Source organism: Triturus cristatus, chromosome 12 (assembly GCF_964204655.1).
Source record: "Triturus cristatus chromosome 12, aTriCri1.1, whole genome shotgun sequence".
In the NCBI taxonomy this organism is placed as follows: Eukaryota; Metazoa; Chordata; class Amphibia; order Caudata; family Salamandridae; genus Triturus; species Triturus cristatus.
Genome location: NC_140595.1, coordinates 613444073 through 613469365, shown reverse-complemented (window position 1 = coordinate 613469365; position 25293 = coordinate 613444073). Strand labels below are relative to the sequence as shown.

Genomic DNA, 25293 nt, shown 5'->3' with positions numbered 1-25293 from the left:
ATTACACCAAGGTTTCAACCAGGTTTCAGTGATGACCAGAAAATCCAATTTCTTCTCAGTAATTAGATCAGTGATGTATTGTGCATGTCTACTAAAAGAATGAGCATTTATCAGCCCTCTACCTCACAGGTACCAATAACTAGACCTAAATTAAGCTATTATGTTTAGTAGCTTGCCAGCTTCCCAGTCTTCTGGAAATAAACAACTTAAGAACAGCCATCTAACTCCCCTGAAAGCTCCACTGAAGAAACCATCTTTCAGAGCTCCACGCTCTCGCTCGAGCATTCTTATAGTGGGCAGAGTATCAGCCAAACAGTGACCTCTCCAATACTTCAAAATCTGTTCAATTTTACTGAAATTGATAACTCGATGGAATTAATTTTAGCTCAACATTTGCATACGATGGAAGTTCAAGTGGATTTGCTGCAGGCAGTGTCATGTGCAATCACCGAGGGGTTGATAACAAGGCAATATCCTTGTCAGCACATATTTTAGACAAGTTTCCTAAGCTCAGCTCAGTTGCACTCCTTGAGGTGCTCATGCTCACCAGTCTTGGACAAACTTAGATCCATGCAAAATGTCTTGCAAATAGTGATGACTTAAAACAATCCACTGCAATGGCAACTACAAGGCTATTGATGCTAATTAATTTGGGTACCAAGTGTATAGCAAGAGAAACAACAGTGCACTTAGAAACAACAATAAATAATGGCAATAATGCTTTAAAAATAGACAAATGTAGCCACACGTAATCTGCAAAGAATATGAATAAAAATTAAGCTGCCTTCTCGGAAGACAAAATAGAAGCACTATCCTAGCAGGCAAAAGCTTGTATTGAAGAACAAGTTACTTATTATTGGGAGTGCTCTTTCTGGTAGAGACTATCCAACTGCAGATTCCTCACCGTTTGAATACTTCCCCAGGAGTCAGACTGGAACTGAATTGTTTTTAGCAGTAACTCTGCACGCCGTCAGGTGGTGCTGTGCAGCTCTGCACGGATACCATTCCACTCAGGAAATGATGTGCGGAACCAATATAGGTGCCACCCAACTGCTCTGATGTCAGAAGCTTTCAAGGCTGTCTGTGTCCCCAGACTCAGATACCCAGCAGCAAAATGGCAACAACCAGTCTATAGATTCCTAAACTTGGGATCTTTTTAGTGGCGGAGTCTGTTTTACAGACAGGGAGGATGGGAGGGTCGGTGAGGAATCTGTAGTTAGGTAGAGTCTCTACCAGAAAGAGTGCCACTGAAGGTAATTAACTTGTTCTTCTGATAGAGAATTCTAACCACAGATTCCTCAACTTTTCATTAGACGCCATAAGTAATAACTATTCGGAGGTGGGTTTGTAAATCGGCTCAAATCAGCCCTGTAGAATCGAGCAATGTGTCCTTCTAGGCAAACCTGGCTGTCCAAACAGTAGTCCCCGGACCATTTGCTGCTTTCAGCAACTGGTCCCCACTGGTTCTACCCCCCACTTTGGGTGGGAGAACCGGTGACAAGTGAGGGAAAGAGGTGTGCCCACCTCTGCCAACTCCACCCCTCAGGTGGGGGAGGTGAGGTGAAGCACAACTCTGAGTCCCCGCTATCCTGAGGGTGGGGGACCCAACCAACCAGGGACAGGCTCCTGCCCCCCTGCCACTGGAGGGTGGCACGATAGGGGGTGTACCCACCCCAGAGAAGGGACACATTGCTCCCTGCCCTTAACCTACCTGTAACACCCCTATATCTAGTATTTAGGGGGCACCCTGAACCTTGCTTCCGGAGATCCAGTCTGACAACAAGGAGAAAAGAAGAAGAGGACCGAACAGCCGTGCAGCCAGCTGACAAGAAGAAGACGCCCACTGACTTGGCCCCAGCCCTACAGGCCTCTCTCCCCTCGAACCTGCTCCTGCAAAATCCCGGTGTGTCCTGCAGCCAGCAACTTCGAAAACCCCGGGGGACCTGCCTGCCTTCACTCCCAAAGACTGTTTCTCCCGTGAACACCGGATTTGTTCAACTGCAACCTCTGGCAGCAGCCGGAAACCGCGAATCCATCCCCCTCTGCACCCGCCGAACCTGGCCCGAGCTCGAGTGGATAAACACCACTAGGAGGTGACCCCGGCGATCCTGAACCGAGATCTGGCAACCCCTGACCTGCTGCAAGCCGATGCCTGCAGTCTAAATCCAGAAGGACCCCCTAACCGCGACCAGGAGCTGGTAAGAAGATCTGACCCCAAAAGGCACCCCTGCACCCGACGCCCCACGGCCTTGTGTGCCCAAACCGACGGTGCCTAACCAACCCCTAACGGGGAACAACCTTTACAACGCAACTTTTACAACGCACTACCTTTACAACGCATTTTTTACAACGCATAATCCATTACAACGCATGACATTACAACGCATGACACTACAATGCATTTTTAAAAACTACCTTTACAACGCATTCCATTACAACGCATACTACCATTACAACGCATACCATTACAACGCATAATATTACACTACACTATCCAACACTTACCCTACTGTTGCACCCCCTGGAGTTAGAATAGTAATTTTTACCCCTATACTATCCAACACTTACCCTACTGTTGCACCCCCTGGAGTTAGAATAGTAATTTTTACCCCTATACTATCCAACACTTACCCTACTGTTGCACCCCCTGGAGTTAGAATAGTAATTTTTACCCCTATACTATCCAACACTTACCCTACTGTTGCACACCCTGGAGTTAGAATAGTAATTTTTACCCCTATACTATCCAACACTTACCCTACAGTTGCACCCCCTGGAGTTAGAATAGTAATTTTTACCCCTATACTATTCAACACTTACCCTACTGTTGCACCCCCTGGAGTTAGAATAGTAATTTTTACCCCTATACTATCCAACACTTACCCTACTGTTGCACCCCCTGGAGTTAGAATAGTAATTTTTACCCCTATACTATCCAACACTTACCCTACTGTTGTACCCCCTGGAGTTAGAATAGTAATTTTTACCCCTATACTATCCAACACTTACCCTACTGTTGCACCCCCTGGAGTTAGAATAGTAATTTTTACCCCTATACTATCCAACACTTACCCTACTGTTGCACCCCCTGGAGTTAGAATAGTAATTTTTACCCCTATACTATCCAACACTTACCCTACTGTTGCACCCCCTGGAGTTAGAATAGTAATTTTTACCCCTATACTATCCAACACTTACCCTACTGTTGCACACCCTGGAGTTAGAATAGTAATTTTTACCCCTATACTATCCAACACTTACCCTACTGTTGCACCCCCTGGAGTTAGAATAGTAATTTTTACCCCTATACTATCCAACACTTACCCTACTGTTGTACCCCCTGGAGTTAGAATAGTAATTTTTACCCCTATACTATCCAACACTTACCCTACTGTTGCACCCCCTGGAGTTAGAATAGTAATTTTAACCCCTATACTATCCAACACTTACCCTACTGTTGCACCCCCTGGAGTTAGAATAGTAATTTTTACCCCTATACTATCCAACACTTACCCTACTGTTGCACCCCCTGGAGTTAGAATAGTAATTTTTACCCCTATACTATCCAACACTTACCCTACTGTTGCACCCCCTGGAGTTAGAAAAGTAACTTTTACCCCTATACTATCTAATACTTACCTTAAATGCAATTTAATATTATGCGTTGTAATGGTATGCGTTGTAAAGGTAGTATGCGTTGTAATGGAAATGCGTTGTAAAGGTAGTTTTTAAAAATGCGTTGTAGTGTCATGTGTTGTAATGTCATGCGTTGTAATGGATTATGCGTTGTAAAAAATGCGTTGTAAGTGCATGCGTTGTAAAAGTGTGCGTTGTAACGACATACATCCACCCCTAACTTCCCAACTTACCTCTTGAAGTGGTGGTCGCACCCAGAAGTCATTCGTCTCCCTGCCTGCAGTGCTTTTGCAAACCAGAGGTTCTCCATTGAAAACAACAGGGCACCCGACGTCGAAACAGCACTCTGCACCCGGCCGCCTCAGTGCCACTGAGGGTGCACCTTTTGTGCTACTTTGTTTCCCCATTTGCCCTGACCTAAACCCTAGGAGCTTTGCTCCCACAACCCAGTGGCCTGCTTGCCAGCAGCCACCAACCGGAGGCCCCCTATTCCCCATTGGATAACATTGGGCCTCAACACTCTGCAGCCGGCCGCCCTAGTGCCGCTGAGGGTGTAACAAAAGTGCATCACTGACCCTAGGGGACCCGTGAGTCTAACCCCAGAACCTTAACTCCCACAGTCGATAACTTACCTGTGAACCGATAACCTGTTTTTCCTCCATAGGATAACATTGACAATATTCTTCAAAAAAGTTTTTAAGTGTGGAGTTTTGAAATCTAAAAATATTCTTTAAAAATCGCACACATAACCAAAACGTATTAACTTACCTGTTTGCAGGAAATGTCCAAGTGCTGAATCTAGGTATCCAGCACGGAGTTAGAAAAATAACGTAAAAAGTAACTTACCTGTAATTTACTGAAAAAGCCTATTCATTTCAATGTACTGTATTTGCTAAGTATTGCAACCTACTGCATCCCCTGTAAATCAAACAAATTACAAGTCCTATTGCATTTCAGACTGTTCTACATTCAGCAACTTATTACTGTAAAGTATTCAATGCTTACCTGTGCCAGGCTTGCTTGGTTCTAAAAATAAAACAATAGTATATTTTTTATACAAAAACAATTGGTCTAGTTGTTCAGTCCTTGAGTGTGTGAATTTATTTGCTGACTGAGTGTGTACATCAAATGCTTAACACTGTCCTCTAATACTGCCTTACTGCTCGACCACTCTACCACAAATAGAGAGTAAGGTTCTATCTAACTTTAACCTCTGCCTACCTCTGGGGTCACCTGGACTCTATACACACTATACCTCATTTTGGTGTAGTATATATAGAGCCAGTTTCCTACACACGCTATATGGTGATTCACCGGGGACCAGAGCAAAGTTTGGCCCAGGCCCCTAAAAGGGTATCAGAAAGGGCAATAGGAGGTCAATATTGGTCTGCTCTGGGTAGAGGATTTCAGTCAGAACATTATTTCTGACCTACAAGGTGAGGAGCTGGAGGTCGAGAACCTCAGCCATCCTTCTATAACCACTTCGAAAGAGGCACTTTCCTTAGTGACAGGGCGTAAAGGGGAGAGTGGGTCAGTAGCAGGAGAGGCATTGGGGCCACTGGCATCCTGGAGGTCCTCATCTAAATAGGGCTGTCCAAAACCATCTGCTGCATAATAGTCATTGTCAGAGTGTGTTCCAAATTGGGAAGAGAGAGCATGAGGCAAGTCTCATGGATCCAGGACACTGAAAAGCTCAGGTGGAACGGGCAAGGGCTGCGGCTTAAAGGACACCAAAGGCGGCCTTGGTCGAGATCTGGGCTTCACTAATTCGGAGCCTGAGAGTACAAGGGCCAGCATCTCGTCCTCCAGCATCGATGGAGTCTGTATTGGTGTCGACTTACCGGGAACTGATGTGGAATGTGGAGAAGTCAGCAAAGGTGCTGGTAGGAGACTTGTGGCAGGCTCATAGGGTCCAAATTGCACTCATGGCAAATTCGCTGGCTGTACCCCAGATGGAGAACCTTTGGGCTCTGTAGGTCCCACAGGTGGCCAGAGGGAGTTGTCAGGGATCCGAAGAGTTGAAGCATAGCCTTGGGAACACTTGGATCTGCTTTGGTGTTGCAGAAGGCCCCAGATACTCGGATTGTGCTTAGACAAGTTGCAGGATTGGCTTTGACATCGACCGACTTCAAGAGTGAGATCGAGAGGCATGAGGACGCCCTCATGCCTTCTCAGGTGTAAGAGAGTCTCAGGAAGGGAGTGATTCCACCTTGGATTTCTTATGCTTTTTCTTTGACTTATTGGAGGATTTAGAGCGTTAGAACCAACAAACTCGGGACTGATTTCTGAACTGGGAACAGGATCAAGACTGAACCTTGGACTTGGTCCTGTCCTGATGTGGGCGGTCCAATGTTTCGTGGCATATAGCTTTGCCTCATGGTTCTGGATGGTCTTTGGATTCATCGATGTGCTGTCGTGAGCCAACCCTAGGCATATAGACAAACCTGTAGGGGATTTGTCACAGACATTAGCTCGTGACAGTCCTAGCAAGGTTTAAACCCTGTCATCTTGAGAGGTGGCATTTTCCCTTACACACTGGATTTGTTAGAAGTTTGGAGGTAAAAGTGTCTCCAAGCGACAAGCGGTTGCACTGGATCTCCATCTGGTGACACGGAAAGAAAGGAACTGGCATCAGCACATGGGAATAGCACCTAAATTGCCTCCGCATGTCATTTGTGGGGCAGAATGGAGCTGCATGGCGCCAACTGACAGAGCAGGGGTACTGCTGAAAAGTTTAAGGATCCAGTCTGATGCCTGGGGAAGTATTCAAAAAGTGAGGAATCTGCAGTTAGAAATCTTTATCAGAAAACATGAATGACCATCTAGTAATCCTGACTCCACTGGCCAGGCAATAAATATGAGAGGGGACACACACATTCCACCCTCATCTGAGAATCCACCCCCCCCTATTTGAGCCAGTTATATTAAAGAGGTATAGTAAAAGACTCAATAAATTAAATAAACAAAATTGGATTACAAATTATATCAATGTCACTTCAAGTGAAAGAGAAAACACCTAAGATTTGGAAGCAACAACGCAAAAAAAGAATAATGAAATCAATAAAATCTATTAAAAAGATATTCAATACAAAGTCCTTCCCACAACAAAGAAAATATCTGACCACCTAGGACGCCAAAGCAACAGTAATATATTTAACAACGTAAATGTATGCATGAAGTAGCACCCCTAGAGAAGATTGTATTCTAAAGTAGCAAGTGGGACTGTCATATGTGAACCATCGTTGGAAAGCACACAAGGGTCTCCTTTGAATCCAATCACATATTCCTTTACTCCACAGACAGAAGTATTAATGTTACAATATATAACTCAGTGCTTAGCTCCAATACAGGACTATATAATCACACAAACTCTTTATGAATCACTGTACCTTACGGGCCAACATAATGATCTGACAATCAACATATCCATGTGTGATTCAAAGATCAAATGGCCCGATATAGTTCCTGTGTCTTGCGAGACAAGAATAAACTTATAGGAAACCCAACTAAGACATCATATCCTCTATGTAACGAAAGAACAAGTTACTTACCTTCGGTAACGATGTATCTGTAAGAAACATTAGTTAGTTAGATTCCTCACCTTAGAATATCCCCAGGCGTCAGGCTGGATCCGGAAAGATTTTTGTAGCAATACCCCTTGCGCGTTGCTAGGCGTCATCTGCGGCTCCGCGTCCATCGTCAGCGTCGTGCGCCGGAATGACGTCGTCGGAGTACTTAGACGCCGCCCTCGCGCGCTGACGTCAGTTCTTATACATAGCTTTCCGCGCCAGGGATGCTGAGCCATGCAAGAGACCAACACTGGTGCCAAAAAATCTAGGGCCCTGAAAGGGAGAACCTTAACCCTAGATGTCGGTTCGCAGAGCGGGGAGGCTGGGTGGGTCGGTGAGGAATCTAACTAACTAATGTTTCTTACAGATACATCGTTACCGAAGGTAAGTAACTTGTTCATCTGAAAGAAACACGTTAGTTAGATTCCTCACCTTAGAATAGATACCCCAGCAATACCAACCCCGGAGGTGGGCCTGCAAACCAAGATCACACCAGAAAGTCCTGGAGAACAGAACGGCCAAAGTGGCCATCTCTTCGGACTTGGCTGTCCAGGCAATAGTGCTTGGCGAACGTATGTAGTGAAGCCCACGTCGCCGTCTGACAGATGTCCTGCAAGGGGACTCCCCGCCCCAGGGCAGTTGTCGCCGCTGTGGCCCGGGTGGAATGAGCTCGCAGCCCAACAGGAGGGACCTTTATCGCCAAAGAATAGCAGAGTTTAATACACAACACAACCCATCGTGAGATGGTCCGTTTGTGCACAGCTTTACCCTTCTTCGCACCTACATATCCAACAAAAAGTTGGTCGTCCACCCGGAACTGGTTTGTGCGGGCCAAATAAAATGCCAGCGCACGTTTTGGGTCCAGACGGTGGAGCCTCTCTTCATCTTTTGAAGGATGCGGAGGCAGAAAGAAGGTGGGCAGCGTGACAGATTGCCCGATGTGAAAGGGAGTCACGACTTTAGGAAGGAAAGAAGGACGGGTCTGGAGGACAACCTTATCCGGATGAACCGAAAGGAAGGGAGGCTTAGCTGACAGAGCCTGGAGCTCACTCACCCGCCTAGCGGAGGTGATAGCCACCAGGAAGGCAGTTTTCAGAGTCAGTAGACGCAGTGGACAGTTGTGAAGGGGCTCAAAGGGAGCGCACATCAGAAAAGTAAGAACAAGGTTCAAGTCCCACTGAGGCATTACGAATGGAACAGGAGGGAACATATGAGTAATGCCCTTGAGAAAACGGGAGACAACAGGGGACTTGAAAAGAGAAGGCTGATCAGGAAGCCTTAAGAAGGCAGAGATTGCAGCAAGATAACCCTTCAAGGTGCCCAGAGCAGAGCCCTGCTGGGCCAAGGAAAGAAGAAAGAGGAGAACCTCAGAAAGAGGGGCAGAAAGGGGATCCACAGCCTTTGCTGTGCACCATGCCACAAATTTGTTCCACCATCAGGCGTATACCGTCTTTGTGGAGGGACGCCTGGCTGCCAGAATGACATCACAGACTTCAGGAGGCAAGTCAAATGGCATCAACTGCCACCGCTCAATCTCCATGCATGGAGGTGGAGGCTGGACAGGTTCGGTGGAGGACCGTCCCCTGCTGCTGCGACAGAAGGTCCTCCTGAAGAGGCAATCGTATCGGGGGACCGATGGCAATACGGAGTAGCTCGGGATACCAGTACCTTCGTGCCCAATCCGGAGCCACCAAGATGACTTGGGCCCGGTCGCGCCTGATCTTCTTCAGCACTCTGGGCAGAAGTGGTATAGGTGGAAAGGCGTACAACAGACCGCAACTCCACTCGCGACGAAAAGCGTCTCCGAGCAAGTGCCGCCTTGGAAATTCCAACGTGCAGAACTGCTGACATTGCGCTTTCTCTTTGGTGGCGAATAGATCTAACCAAGGCTCTCCCCACTGCAGAAAGAGACCTTACGCCACGTCCGAGTTCAGACGCCATTCGTGATCCATCATGCACCGGCAGCTGAGTTCGTCTGCTCTGGCGTTCAGAGAGCCCGCCAGATGTTGAACCACCAGGGTGATGCCCTGATGTTCCAGCCACGTCCAGAGGCGCAGAGCCTCCTGACAAAGGGTCCACGACCCCACCCCACCCTGTTTGTTGCAATACCACATGGCGGTGGTGTTGTCCGTGAACACCTGCACGACACTTCCCCGGACAGAGGGAAGGAAGGCTTTCAGTGCAAGTCGGATCGCCCTCAGCTCCAATAGGTTGATATGGAGCCGAGTCTCCGCCTGAGACCAGAGTCCTCTGATCTCCGCTTCTCCCATATGGCCCCCCCCATCCCAGGAGGGCCGCATCCGTCACTACGACATGCTCCGGTTGGGGTAGGGAGAGGGATCTGCCGCTGACCCAATCGCGATTCGTGAGCCACCACTGCAGCTGGTTCGCAGTGCCCTCCGAGATCAGGACATGGTCGGAAAGGTTGCCGCGATGCTGGGCCCACTGAAACTTCAGGTCCCACTGCAGAGCCCGCATCCGCCACCTGGCGTGAGGTACAAACAGGATGCAGGAGGCCATCAGCCCCAGAAGCCGCAGCACCAACCTGACCGAAACCCAGGACAAAGGCCGGAAGATGGAAATCGGGGCCTGAATGTCCCGGACCCGCTGTTCCGGCGGATAGACCCGGAACTGCGCCGAATCGAGAACTGCTCCGATGAAAAGGAGCTTCTGGGAGGGACTCAGGTGCGACTTCGGCACATTGACGGAGAACCCCAGCGAGTGCAGGAGGTCGGCCGTAGTCTGGAGGTGGGAGATGACTTGCTGGGGCGAGCCCGCCTTCAACAGCCAGTCGTCGAGATAGGGGAAGACTGGAACCCCTGATCTGCGCAGATGAGCTGCGACCACCGCCATCACTTTCGTGAACACCCAAGGGGCACTGGTGAGGCCGAAGGGCAGCACGGTGAACTGAAAGTGCTCCTGACCCACCGTGAACCGCAGGTAACGCTGGTGGGCCGGCAGGACGGGGATGTGGAAATAAGCATCCTGCAAGTCCAACACTACCATCCAGTCTCCATGGCTGGAGGGGTCGTCTCGAAGGGGAGGGAGTAGCCCCTTCGGACGATTTGCAGCACCCACCTGTCCGACGTGATGGAGCGCCAGTGGAGCAGGTGATGGCGAACTCTGCCACCCACTGGCGTGGAATGGGCGTGAAAGCTCGGACTAGGAGGGCTTTGAGTCGGATGCTGCCGGGGTGGATGTGGACTGACCGGCACGTTGACCTCCAGTACCGCCTCGGCAGAATCCACGTCCGCGACCGCGAGCAGGTTGGTTCTGCGGCCGGTGGCTGGGCGGACATGAGGAGGCGCCCCTTCCTTGGCCACGAAAGGGATGAAAGGCGGAAGTTTGCGGCCGCGGGGCCGAAAGACCCAAGGACTTGGCCGTGGCCCGGGAGTCCTTGAACCGAGCCAGCGCACTGTCCGCCTTCTCACCAAAAAGGCGAGTGCCATCAAAGGGCATGTCCATGAGGGAACTCTCGACATCCCCCGAAAATGACGTGGACCTCAGCCAGGCGTGACGCCGAAGCGCCACCGTGGTGGAAATCGCCCGACCCAGCGAGTCTGTGGTGTCAAGTCCACACCGTATGGCATGTCGTGCTGCATCTCGACCGTCAGCAAGTGCTTGAGTGAGTCGTGCCCGGGCCTCCACCGGGCACAAGGGCAGCACGTCCTCCACCGTATCCCACAGAGAGTGGGAATAACGGTCCAAAAGGCAAGCGGTATTTAAAGACCGCAGTCCCAAACTCAGGGACGAGAACAGTTTCTTGCCAAACTGTTCCAACCTCTTGGATTCCCGATCCGGAGGAGCGGACGGGAAGGAGGATTGGGAGGTTGAGGCCTGGATAACCAGACTCTCGGGGGTGGGGTGTTGGGAGAGGAAACTGGGGTCGCCCGGAACAGGGCGGTGGCGCCGGGCAACGTTCCGGTCTACAGGAGGGACTGCGGAGGGCTTGGACCAAGTGCGCTGCAGAACGTCAATGAGGGCCTCATTAAACTGCAGCAGAGGCTCAGTGGAGCTTGCTGTCGGTTGAAGGACCTCAGTGAGGACGTTAGTCCTCACGGCCACAGCAGGCAACTCGAGCCCTAGGGCTTCGGCTGCTTGCGCAGCACCACTGAGAAGGCTGCACCCTCCTCCGAGGCCACAGTCGGAGGAGAGATGAAACCAGCATCCGGGGAGGTATCCAGACCGCTGGCATCCCCCAATTCCTCTGCCCAGTCCTGAGAAAGTTGGGCCTGAGCGGCCATAGGGTCATCAGACCCCTTCCAGTCGCCCTCATCATCCGATTCCCGATAAACAGGAGGAACGATCGGAGCCGGGCAGTAGATGAAACGTTCACCAAGCGGCACCGGCAGGCGTCGGGCCCGGACCGGGGCTAAACTGGGGAACTACGTCGTCCGGGGACGGCATCGGAGGTGGAACCGGTGTCGGCGCCGGCAGAGGAGGCGTCGTGAGGTCGACCCTCGGGGACCTGCGGTGTCGGGGCCGGAGACGCCGGCACGCGAGGTCGCCCAGTCGAACCTGCGGGGCCCGAAGGCGCGCCTACAAGCGTCGACGACGGAGCCAGGCCCCTCATGGCCAAGAGGAAGGCACTGACCTCCGCCGGAGTCGCGTCAGTCCCAGGGACCGGTGGGTATGGGGAAGGACGCGGCTCCTGCGGCTCCGACGGAGCTGCGGGGTGGGACCACCCTGTTACGGGGTTATTAGCGACACGTTGTCAGGTTCACCGGAACTACCCTACCCAGCAGCCTGTGCGGCGCAGTGCTCACGCGCTGACGTCACTTCCGACGCTCTGCGTCGTGTTCCGGCTTTACGCGCCGTGAAAAGAAGAACGGAAGAACCATGGCGCTGTCGGATATTCCTACTTTGGTTCCAGTCTTGCGGTTATTCGGAGGGTCAGTCGGAAGGAGGAGGAGGTCGGGTAAGGGTGCCGCTGCACCAGTCAAATCTCTGGTATATTTAGAGTGTGGAGGCATTGGGTTCGGGGAAGCCGCTACGCTACAAACTGCATCGTGGGCGTACCGCTTCCCAGGGTATTTGTGTTGGGACAGGTGATACGAGAACGGTGTCAAACATTGGGGTGCCCCTCAAACCTGGAGAACGCAGAAGTGCGTGTGAGAGCGAGAACATCGCCGTGAGGTAACGGCACTGTTCATTTTGAGAGAGAAGAGAGAGTGACTAAACTCGCCGTGAGGTGAACGGCTCTACGGTTGAATGAGAGAGAGAGAGCGTGAGTAACCCAGTGAAGTACGGGGAGCACTGAGGGCCGAAGCCGGGTTGAGAACCGGCATCTGTAGTGCACAGAATCTATTTTGCCGAAACCGTGTTGAGAAACGGTGGAGTTCAAATCATATGGAGCTATGAATATCAATCCCTGTTGTTTCTGGTGCTGTTATAACGCTTACCTTGTTCACTGTGTAACAAAACTATAAGCTCCATACAAACCCCTGATACAAGACATTCACAGAGATTGGAATAGCATATGCCTTTTTGAATTAAGTTCTTAATTCTTTTCTTTACAGGTAACGAAAGCTTTTCACAGGGTACATTCCCATGCCTTATGTAGTTATGTAGAAAGGAAGTATAGATAAAGTTAATGGTCTATGTTTATGTTTTACAGGTCTCCCTCCCCGCTGTTCCCATCCTTTCCTTCCCTCACTTGATCCGATCTATCTCTTGCGCTATCATAGCAATCAGAGAGGAAACGATCAAGAGGTGGAACCCTTTGTGCAACGAACCAACTCCGAGGTGGTCATCGGACTCTACTTGAAGCTATCGGAGCTGACAGAATATCCGACCCGTTTACACTGTTACCTCCCAGTTGGTTCGGGGCACAATGGCCACCCTAGATGAGATTTTAGCGGCATTACAATTAGTGCAGACCGAGGTAGCAGCCTCCCGAGCAGAAACAGCGGTGTTGCAGGACCGCGTAGACCGGATACAGCGTAATCCTTTTGATGCAGTGGGAAGCAGAACAGTTAGTGGAGGTAGTTGGGCAGGGGGAGCTACCACAACACCGTCCACTCCATTTACGGTGGAAATACCCACCCCAATTCCCTTAGCCGCTCCAGAACGGTTCCATGGGGACGAGAAGAAAGTGCAAGTATTTATGACACAAGTCATGCTCCATTTCACGTGTCGCCCCAAGGTATTCAGTACAAATCAGGCTAGAGTGGCCTTTTTAATCTCATATTTGGCAGGAGATGCAGCGCAATGGGCGGTCCCCTTGGTACGGAAGGATGATCCCTTATTATATGATTGGGATGGGTTTCGGGAGGAGTTTGAAGGTGTTTTTGACCATAGGGCTCAGACCTATTCTGTGGATAGAGAGTTGTTGGAGTTAAAGCAAGGGAATCGTGAATTATTGGTATATGTCAATGCGTTTCAGCGATTAGTAGCAGAGACGAATTGGCCTGAAGAAAAGCAAGCAGCGGTCTTTCACCACGGGTTGCGGGATGAGTTGAAGGATGTGATTGCTCAAATCGATCCACAACCGAGGTCCTGTGTAGACCTCATTAATTTAGCGAGACGTTTAGATAACCGTCTCATGGATAGAAAGGGAGACAGAAGAAAATACGATCGTCCTTTTGTGAGGACTGAAAGACCACGTTCACAGGGAGCTATGTCCGGCCCAGCGGTGGAACCTATGGAAATAGGCACCGTGAGAGCGGCCCTTACACAGGAAGAAAGGGAAACAAGGAGGAAGCAAGGTTTATGCATGTATTGCGGGAAGAAAGGGCATTACGTAAGAGAATGCATGGCTAAACCCAAGGTTAAGGAGAGCGGATTTTTACGGGCTCCTCCATTGACAGTAACTAAGACGGAAAACTAGCAGGCCCTGGGATTGGGGGAGGAAATTCCATGGGCCCATATGAAATACCTTCAGTGATAGGACAGAAAAAACATTTTTTTGTCAAAATTCAGATACATGTCAAAGGGAAACCCGTTGAAGCAACTGCCCTTTTGGATTCAGGCGCTACAGGTATCTTTATGGATGACGAAGTAGTACAGGAGTTGGGCATCTCTAGAGTAGCTAAGAAACAGTTGGAAACTGTGCTAACGGTGGATGGTAGGAATCTAGCTTCCGGACCCATAGGATTCTGTACCCCTTCCCTGAAGGTTGGATGTGGGGTACGACATAGTGAATGGTTGACATTTAATATCATCAAGACTCCTATGTATGGGGTAATTTTGGGGTTACCGTGGTTAACCAAACATAACCCCACCATAAATTGGATAAATCACAGTTTAGTTTTCGCATCCCCGTTTTGTAAGCAATGTTGCGGGATGGAGAAGAAGCAGACGGAAGCTCCTCCTTCACAGGGGTATACCATCGCTACGGCGGCAGAAAAGGACATCAAATTACCTGACATATATAAAGAATATATAGATGTTTTTAATGAGACGCAGGCTGATAGGCTTCCTCCCCATCGCTCTTACGACTGCCAAATAGATCTGGTTCCGGGGGCAGTGGTCCCATGCGGGAGGATCTATGCTCTCTCGGAAGGAGAAAACGAGCATTTGCGAGATTATCTCGAGAAGTACCAAGCAAATGGGTTTATTAGACCATCAAAGTCCCCAGCAGCATCGCCCCTTTTCTTCATTCCCAAGGCTAACGGCGAGTTAAGAACTTGTATAGACTTTCGCGCCTTGAATAAAGTAACAATAAAAAATAGTTACCCGCTTCCTTTGATCTCCGTCCTGTTGGACCAAGTGAAAAAGGCAGTAATCTATACCAAACTGGATTTAAGGGGCGCTTACCACCTTGTCCGCATGAGACAGGGTGATGAGTGGAAAACGGCTTTTCGCACTCGATATGGGTTATTCGAGTATCGAGTGATGCCGTTTGGGCTGTGCAATGCACCTGCAGCATTCCAATTCTTTCTAAACGAAGTCTTGCGAGAATATTTGGATCGGTTTGCAATTGTCTACATAGATGACATCCTCATCTATTCAGACAACGACCAGGATCACCCAAAACATGTAGGGAAAGTGTTAGAGGCCTTGAGAACCAATAATTTGTACTGTAAACTCAGTAAATGTGAGTTCCATGCAGATCAGGTTGAGTTTCTGGGGGTAATGTTGTCAGCTCGGGGACAAACCATGGCGGAAAGAAAGGTTTCGGCAGTACAGAAGTGGCCAACCCCTACAAATGTAAAGGACGTGCAATCCTTTTTAGGATTTGCCAACTTTTATAGGCGGTTCATTTCTCAATTCTCAAATATAGTAGCCCCCATAACACAACTCCTCCGAAAAAAGGTTAAATTCAGTTGGACTCCAGAGGCACAACAGGCGTTCACTCAACTCAGAGAAGCGTTTACCACTGCGCCTGTGCTAGCCCACCCTGATCCTGACAGACCATACCTGGTAGAGGCCGATGCCTCCGAAATTGCAATTGGTGCGGTACTATCCCAAAGGGATCCTCAGAATGGGCTGCTACACCCCATAGCTTACATGTCTAGAAAACTCAGTGGACCGGAGATTAACTACACAATCGCAGAAAAGGAGCTACTCGCTATACGAGACGCTTTCAAGGAGTGGAGACACTATTTAATGGGGGCCAAACACATGACCACTGTATATTCCGATCATCGGAATTACAGTATATGACTTCAGCTCGCCTCCTCTCACCCAGACAACTAAGGTGGATGCTATTTTTTGAAGAATTTCGTTTCGTGCTCACATACAGACCTGGAAGTGCAAACAAAAAGGCAGATGCCCTTTCACGACAGGAAAGTACACCCACAATAGCCGAACCAATTGCAAGATCCATCATACATCCTGAACAGGCAATATGTGCAGTGCAGTCCGAACAATTCCTCACTAAAGTGAAAACAGAAATGCGAAAACCTAAATGGAGAAGATGGCTGGCGGAGCATAAAGAGTGGAAGGTTCGAGAAGGCCTCCCTATGAAAGGAAAACAGTTATTCGTACCTACTCCCAGCTTACGCCAGGAAGCATTACATTGGTGTCATGCGTCACCCACAGCCGGACACAACGGAAGGGAAAAGACCCAAGACAGGCTTCTTAGACAATTCTGGTGGCCCACACTGTCCAGCGATGTACGAGAACTAGTACAAACATGTCAGGTCTGCATGCAAACGAAACCGGATCGAGGTAAACCATATGGGCTGCTACGGCCATTGCCCACCCCAGACACACCCTGGGAGCACATATCGCTGGATTTCATTGTAGGATTACCTAAGGATAACGGATGCACCACCATCCTGGTGGTGATCGATAGTTTGACTAAGATGGGACACTTTATTGCGTGTGCGAGTCTTCCTACTTCCGGACAAGTAGCCAAACTATTACTGACTCATGTAGTACGTCTACACGGCCTTCCCAAGACTATCATAACAGATAGAGGCACCCAATTCACGTCTCAGTTCTGGAGAGTATGGTGTTCTGCCTTGCAAATTACGTCTAACATGTCAACTAGTTTCCACCCACAAACAGATGGACAGACGGAGAGGTTAAATCAAACATTGAAACAATATTTGAAAGCCTACGTCCAAAGCACTACCGAAAGGTGGGTAGAGTGGTTATGGCTAGCAGAAATAGCCTACAATAGCGCTCAACACAGTACCACAAAATTAGCACCGTTTTTTGTTACTTATGGATTTCATCCCCGGTTCCTCCCATTCCTTCTGCCCAAGAACACAAGTAAGGTACCAGAAGTGCAAACTAGGATCCACAGAATCCAAGGCATCTTGAGGAACGCCCAAAGAAATATCCAGGCAGCAAAGATCAAGTATAAGGCACAAGCCGATAAACATAGGAGGCCCGAACCTTTGTATAAGAGCGGAGATGTAGTATGGTTATCCACCAAGAATATCCGCTTCCGACGCTATAGCATCTTCAACCCTCGGTACATTGGTCCTTACAAAATACTCAAGATCATCAACCCGGTAGCGGTCAGACTAGCGTTACCAAATCACATGCGGATTCATCCGGTCTTCCATGTGTCTTTGTTAAAACCAGCCCACACTCCTGCACTCAAACACCCAAAGCCAATGCTCATTGACAATGAACCAGAATTCGAAGTACGTGCAGTGGTGGACTCCAAGAAAAGAGGAAGGAAGATCTGGTATTTGATATCCTGGAAGGGATACGGACCTGAGGAAGATTCGTGGGAGCCTGCGGAGGATGTACATGCTCCACGTCTGATAAAAAGGTTTCACGCTCTGAATCCACTGAAACCAAGACCCTGACAACGTCCCGTTGGGAGGGATGTACTGTTACGGGGTTATTAGCGACACGTTGTCAGGTTCACCGGAACTACCCTACCCAGCAGCCTGTGCGGCGCAGTGCTCACGCGCTGACGTCACTTCCGACGCTCTGCGTCGTGTTCCGGCTTTACGCGCCGTGAAAAGAAGAACGGAAGAACCATGGCGCTGTCGGATATTCCTACTTTGGTTCCAGTCTTGCGGTTATTCGGAGGGTCAGTCGGAAGGAGGAGGAGGTCGGGTAAGGGTGCCGCTGCACCAGTCAAATCTCTGGTATATTTAGAGTGTGGAGGCATTGGGTTCGGGGAAGCCGCTACGCTACAAACTGCATCGTGGGCGTACCGCTTCCCAGGGTATTTGTGTTGGGACAGGTGATACGAGAACGGTGTCAAACATTGGGGTGCCCCTCAAACCTGGAGAACGCAGAAGTGCGTGTGAGAGCGAGAACATCGCCGTGAGGTAACGGCACTGTTCATTTTGAGAGAGAAGAGAGAGTGACTAAACTCGCCGTGAGGTGAACGGCTCTACGGTTGAATGAGAGAGAGAGAGCGTGAGTAACCCAGTGAAGTACGGGGAGCACTGAGGGCCGAAGCCGGGTTGAGAACCGGCATCTGTAGTGCACAGAATCTATTTTGCCGAAACCGTGTTGAGAAACGGTGGAGTTCAAATCATATGGAGCTATGAATATCAATCCCTGTTGTTTCTGGTGCTGTTATAACGCTTACCTTGTTCACTGTGTAACAAAACTATAAGCTCCATACAAACCCCTGATACAAGACATTCACAGAGATTGGAATAGCATATGCCTTTTTGAATTAAGTTCTTAATTATTTTCTTTACAGGTAACGAAAGCTTTTCACAGGGTACATTCCCATGCCTTATGTAGTTATGTAGAAAGGAAGTATAGATAAAGTTAATGGTCTATGTTTATGTTTTACAGGTCTCCCTCCCCGCTGTTCCCATCCTTTCCTTCCCTCACTTGATCCGATCTATCTCTTGCGCTATCATAGCAATCAGAGAGGAAACGATCAAGAGGTGGAACCCTTTGTGCAACGAACCAACTCCGAGGTGGTCATCGGACTCTACTTGAAGCTATCGGAGCTGACACACCCTGACCCTCGGCGAGTCGCGCGACCGGCGAGGGGAGTCCGAAGAGCGATGTCGTCTCTTGGACTTCTTGGAGTGCTTCGACTTACCCGAAGACCCCGACGAGCGATGACGATGGCTGCGGCTCCGCGATCGGTCCTTGGACCTCCTCCTGGACCGGGACCGAGAGCGGAGCGGAGCCGAGTGCCGAAGCTCGAGAAGCTTACGGGACCGCTCCCGCCTAGCTTTCGATGTCAAGGCCTGGCAATCGAGGCACGACTCCGCGTCATGGTCGGCCCCCAGGCAATAAAGGCACCGGCGATGGTGATCCGTCACCGACATCAGGCGATGACAGGCGTCACAGGCTTTAAAACCAGGCATCCTACCGGCACCAGAGTCGAGTCGATAGACCAAAAAGGTTAAAAAAAAGTTAGTAAAAAAATGACTAGGGGTAAGCTCTTCCCGGATCGGCGCTTACTGGCGCGGAAAAAAGAAGAACTGACGTCAGTGTGCGAGGGCGGTGTCTAAGTACTCCGACGACGTCATTCCGGCGCACGACGCCGACGACGGACGCGGAGTCGCAGACGATGCCTAGCGACGCGCAAGGGGTATTGCTACAAAAATCTTTCCGGATCCAGCCTGACGCCTGGGGATATTCTAAGGTGAGGAATCTAACTAACGTGTTTCTTTCAGATACCAGCATACTCCACCATGCACCAAAAGATCGCCAAAGGCGAGAAAAAGTGGCAATGAATAAAGACCAGCTCAAAAGGGAAGCATGGAAGAGCGTAATAATATTCTCCATTTTATGCCACACTATTATTCCAAGGAGAATTTTGAAATATTACATGGGAAATCTACTAGGATTATTCAAAGCACAATCGAAATTGGAAAATCTGAAATCAGAAGATATAGTAAGGATTAGCTTTGCCATCCAATCTGCAGAGGATCGGTTGCAGTTACAAATTGGTACAGGCAAATCGACTCTGATCTGATTTACTCCTGTAAAGATGTCAGTAAGGCGTGGGTGATCAGCATAACAAAACTGGACAAACAGTCATACCCAATACCATTAATTAAAACAAATGCGCCAATTCCAACAAAAATCAGAGGTAATCCTGGCTCATCCTTAAAAACTGTGATGGGCCCCAAAAGCAATCTAACATGCCTAAGAGACAGAACAAATATCACATTGCATATTAGTGGACAGAGATGCTGCCAAGTAAAACACACCACGCTGAGCAATGTTTTTTTGATAACCAATTTTTTTTTATTTTGGTGCAAACAACATTAACGACACACATTGACTAGTTTCACTTGTCCACATCATATAAATTAGGTGAAAGTATATATCTAAGAAGTCGCCGTAGCTAGCCCATGATACTACCACTACCTGCCCCAGATCTTTTCATGTTTCAGAGGGCAGCACTGTGTATCATAAATCGGTTGTTCCAGTTGGGCACACCAGTCCACGCCTTTCCTCCACTGCACCAGCAATGGGGGCTCTGGGGAGTTCCATTTACAGGCAATGTTGCGTTTGGCCACCATTGTGCCACCCCTTATGAAGACCCGTTCCATCCTCAATTCACCTGTCTCTTCCAACAAACACAGCAGGGACACTGGAAACCTCCTTACCTACTCCCTCCCAAAAGGAGATCGGTCCGGGACAAGCCCAGATGATATAGAAAAAGTCCTCTTCTACCAAGGAGCAGCGTGCACATTAGCCCCAGGAGGACCCACCGGCTCGGTGCAATAATTGGAGAGTCAGGTAAGCAATATGGAGATCTGTGAGTTGATGCGGAGGAGCGAGGAGAAAACCATTTCCCTCATGCCATTCTGACTTCACACCAGTCATCTTCATCAAGGTCTCCCACCCATGTCTGTAACCCGAGGAATCGATCTAGGGCATTAATGACAAGGAAGCTATAGGGCATGCAGGGGGCCTCTTTGCCCATCTTCATCATTGAGAGCTTGGCCTCCAGTGGATTAAACTTGGGATGTGTGTACCTAGTGGGATGTGGACTGGGAGGGCATGGCGCAGTAGTAGATATTGGTGGAACTGGGTGCGCGAGAGCTGGTAGTGTTCCTACATGTACTGGAAGGATATTAGTGCATCGCCCAACCAGACGTCCCTAAGGTGAGTGATGCCACCCCTGCAAGCCGGCTACATGGGGGAGCCACATGTCCTGTTACAGTGGGGTCATCCCAGTGGGCTTATGGTCCCAACCAATAAGTTGAATTGCCCCCTTCCAGCACAGCAAAGTCACCTGTGTACACTCTGGGAGCAGTCGGGGGATGGGAGAGCCATAGAGCTGTTCCAACAGCCTGTTGAGGCCTAGCTGGTTCAATTCCTCACGATAAACATGGTCAGGCCAACTGCCATTGAACCACTCATTAATTGTTGTGAGTTGCGCTAAGTAGTAAGGGTCGGATATACCCATTCCCTCGTCATATGGCGAACGCCGCACGTTAACAAAGGGCACCTGGTGGCGCTTCCCAGCACAGATAAAGGTATTGACCTTCCACAGGTATTGACCAACTCCGCACCCGTGCGTCACAATCTATGAGACGGGTAAGGGTGGTGAGAGTGTCCCCACGCTGAGCAATGTTAAGGATAACTGGAACTAGCTACCCCACATGTATAGCCCTGTAAACAATCAGACTTCATAATGCAACCGCTCTTACTAGCATATTAAAAATGGGAAGAAGCAATTCCAATTTCCATATTCAAGTCAAACCTCTTATATTTTGGATCATGGCATGTGTCCAGCTGCCAATGGTTAAAAGATGATGACAATGTTTTAAATTTTATTAAGTCACATCATATTTTCTGATGTCAGGGAACATGGTGTCTGGATCCTCAGCCTATTATTGGCATCTTTTTATCCACACTCTGGCAGTAAGTACAGAGAAAAGGAACGGCCATATGGGGGTCTATCAACATGCATTGCAACAAAATTAACCCTCCTTTTAGAAAAGGCCAGTTAAACAAAGCATTAGAAACATAAAAGCATCAAATGTTTGTGCAGAAAATATAATAACAGGTGATTTTAATTTGAACCTGTTCAATAGAAACCTTGGAGAACTATATCTTCTATGATCAAGATTCAATCTGTGGCATCCCTGAGGTATATTCACAGACCCGAGTATCATCATCTCAGAAAGCTGCACTTCTACACTCATTACACAGTATAGGTCTACATAGCTTACTTGGGACATTCTCCTCTGATAAACCAACCAGACACACAACAGTCACCAAATATAGTGCAGCAATCATGGACTATACCTACATCAGCCTCCCACTCTTTATACACATACAAGATTATAACATACTAGATTGTGTAGAGAAGGTGACTCAATAGCAAAATTCTCTTCAATCTATTACAAACATTCACCATGCCAGTGTGTTGACTGTGGTTGCTACCTCTTTAATGAACTACAACACTGATAGGAATTACAGAAACAAACAAGTTACTTACCTTCGGTAGCGCTCTTTCAGGTGGATACTCTATCTAACCGCAGATTACTTGCATTAGAATACTCCCAAGGTGCGAGACTGGATATAGAAAACTTCCCCCTTAGCAGTGCTCCTGTGTGCCATTAAGTGGCTCTTTTCAGCTCTTGTGCTAACTCCTCACCGTCCCAGAAGAGACAGAGAATAGCCGCATATTAGCCACACCTTTGGGTGCTGACATCTGTTTGTTTTCATTCCGCGCCTTCCAGAGCAGATCTGACAATTCGCTCCCTACCCTGCTGCTTTTTTGATGACTGCCCAAAAAAATTTAACTAGAGATTGATGTGCCCACCCAAAACAATAGGATTCAAACCATGTCATGACTGCAGGAATCAAATGTCAGTCATGGCCTGCACTAGGTGGGTCTTTTGGGTCTGTTCCAGGGCCACAATTCTGAATCATGTGATGAGTGTGCCCTCAAGCACCTGAAAGCAATCTAAGAACAGGAGGCACACAGAAGAAGTCGAAGCGTTTGCGTAAGTCATGCTACCAATCGAAGACACAGGTGCATTCTTGATCCACAGCACGCTCCCATGACCGCTCAACTTTGCGCTTGAAGTCCTTCAGTAAGTCCAAGTCTAAGTGAAAACATAGGAAAGTGAAGCAGGACTCGATCAGAGTACCCCACTGCGATTCCTAAGAGAAGGTGCGAGGAAATCACAATGTCAGTCACACCCCTCGAGGTCTTCAGCCATGAAACGGATTCCTCAACTGGTCCCAAAGAGCCTTGAATTTTCCAGGCCTTCATCAACCCAGCAGCAGATCAAGGCCTTCAAAGAGGCCAGGCAGCAAATTTTCTGTGCACTTCCGGCTCCCTCTTTTTCACCTTAGGGCCCATGTTACAGTGGGGGCCCACAGTCAGGTGTTTGCTGGCAGCTCTATGCCTGGCATTGTCTGTTCCTCTAGGACCTGTTATTGGGCCAGTACAAAGTCCAGTGCAGACTTCAACTCCGGTTCGATTTTCAAACTGGTCCCTGCCACACCACAGCTGGCATCAACGTGAATGGCGCTGGAAAAGGACCCAGTGCCAATGCCAAGGTAGACCCCGAACTGACTTTGGCTCAAGCCCGACTGATGTTGCAGTACAAAATCACAAAATGTAACCAGAAGTCATGCAGCCCGACAACCGCGGTGCCACTGCCACGTGATGGAGCTGAGCCAAATTTACGCGGCACCCTTGCGAGCTGAAATCAGTTTCTTTTCTTTTTACTTTTCACACCCTCAGACACAGAGCATGAACAATTGTTGGTACCAGTGTGCGGTTTCCTAAATTTGGACCTTTTTAGATGTTAAAAAAGGTCACTCAACAGAACAGGGAGTACGGTGAGGAATCTGCGGTAAGATAGAATATCTACCAGCATGAGCATTTCTGAAGGTAAGTAACTTGTTCTTCTGTTGGATACTTCTAACTGCAGATTCCTCACCATAGAATAAATGCCAAAGCATTACCTCTCCAGGTGGAGGGTCTGTGGAGTTCAGTCAGACCAAATACCCGTAGGGCTGAGTAGGCGAAATGTGCTTCCCACTGGATTGGGCTGTCAAAGCACTTTTACCTTGTAATTCATGAACGAGTGCACTGATGCTCACATCACAGCCTGGTAGATGTCAAGAGTAGGTTCTCCACGTGTCAACGCAGCCTTAGCCCTGGTGAAATGGGCTCTCAGAGCTTCCGTAGGCTGCTTCTAGGCCAAGGTACAGCAGATCTTAATGCAGAGGACTATCCAGCTCGTTTCCACAGGCTTTCCTTTCTTTGCTCCAGAGAACTCTACAAAAAGTTAATCATCCACTCAATGGTCAATGTCCTTGGTACAACTAATGAAAAAACGTAAAAGCTTTTTGGGGTTCGGCCGATGAAGTCTATTCTCCTCTTTTGTGGGGTGATGGGGAGCAAAGAACACTGTCAGATTGATTGATTGCTCAATGTAGAAGAGAGTCACAACTTTTGGCAAGAATGGTACTCAAGTCTTAAGCACAAACTTGTCCGGGAAAAAGGTGGTGGAAGGCAGTTGCCATGAAAGTGCCTGTAATCACAATGAAAAAGACTGTCTTTAAAGTTAGGAGATGCAGCAAGCAGCTATGCTTCGGCTTAAATGACATACACATTAGAAACGTCAAGACCAAGTTAAGGTCCCACTGTAGCATCACAAACAGTTTGGGAGGGAACATGAGTTAAGCTTTAAATAAATCTTATCACAACAGGTAATATTTGTGACTGTTGTCCGCTAAAGGCATCATCAAAATGGCTCCGTACTTATAAAGAGGAAGGGATTGTTACTCTCTATATTTCCTTGTTTCAAAGCACACTGGGGACTTTAGGCCTTTTTTGTACGTCCGGCCTCTGAATACCTTCCTATGGAAGGACAAATTCGAGAAGCTCATTGTGGCCTATATCCTCTCTGCTCCGGGCCTGGGTGACTGCATAGTGTTCTTGGACCTAGAGGGCGCACATTTTTATATATCTACTTTACAATTTCAGTTTTACTGTAATCCTTTCTGCCACACCAGCACCCATCGGGTGCTCACAAAAGTGATGGCGGTGCTCGTTGCCTGAGGTTCGGGATACCAGTATTCACATACCTCGATGACTGGCTGTTTGAAGACTCGCCACAGTCAGTTAAGGACCACCTCCAGATGACGGCAAGACTATTGACATTGTTGGGGTTCACTATCAATGAACCAAAGTCCCACCTTTCATGGGAAGACGTTCTGTGGGCGGACGTACAAAACAGGCCTGAAACCCCAGCTGTTCTTCGGAACGAGGAAACAGCAAGAGCAACAACCCCCTCCTCTTTCCAAGTCCAGAATCGTCTCGATGACATGTTGAATGATACCGACCCCTGGTTGAGCATGCACCAATAAGGGCAAAATAATTTTGTTTAGTGGCTGTTGTAGCATGGAAAGAGGGATTGGAGAAGTGGCAACCCTGCTGGTTTGCACGCTACCTGCCAGACCTACGTCCACAGTAACAAAAGGACTGGGTGCTTGCAGCACAGGTTGGGAAGGATGTCTCTGTCTATATGCCATCCCTCTGGAATAGCTTCTAACCTTTCTGAATTGATGCAGGAACTGTTTAACAGAGGTCAACAGCCCAAAAGAGCATGTCATTGCTATACTATCCTTAAAGTGCTTTAAAGCAGATTATGCCTTCTTACCCAAAAGGTGGGACCCTATCAAAGGATATATCCATGAGGGAGTCCTGTACATTGCCGGAGAATCCTGTCAAACGCATCCACACGTATTGACTAAGTACAACACTAGTGCC

General features: G+C 48.6%; 1 protein-coding gene across 1 annotated transcript in view; it reads right to left on the bottom strand.

Annotated features, from left to right (window-relative positions):
• Positions 1-25293, bottom strand: part of VPS9D1 (VPS9 domain containing 1) — a 436405-nt gene that overhangs the window by 27877 nt on the left and 383235 nt on the right. The gene's annotated exons all lie outside the window — the stretch shown is intronic.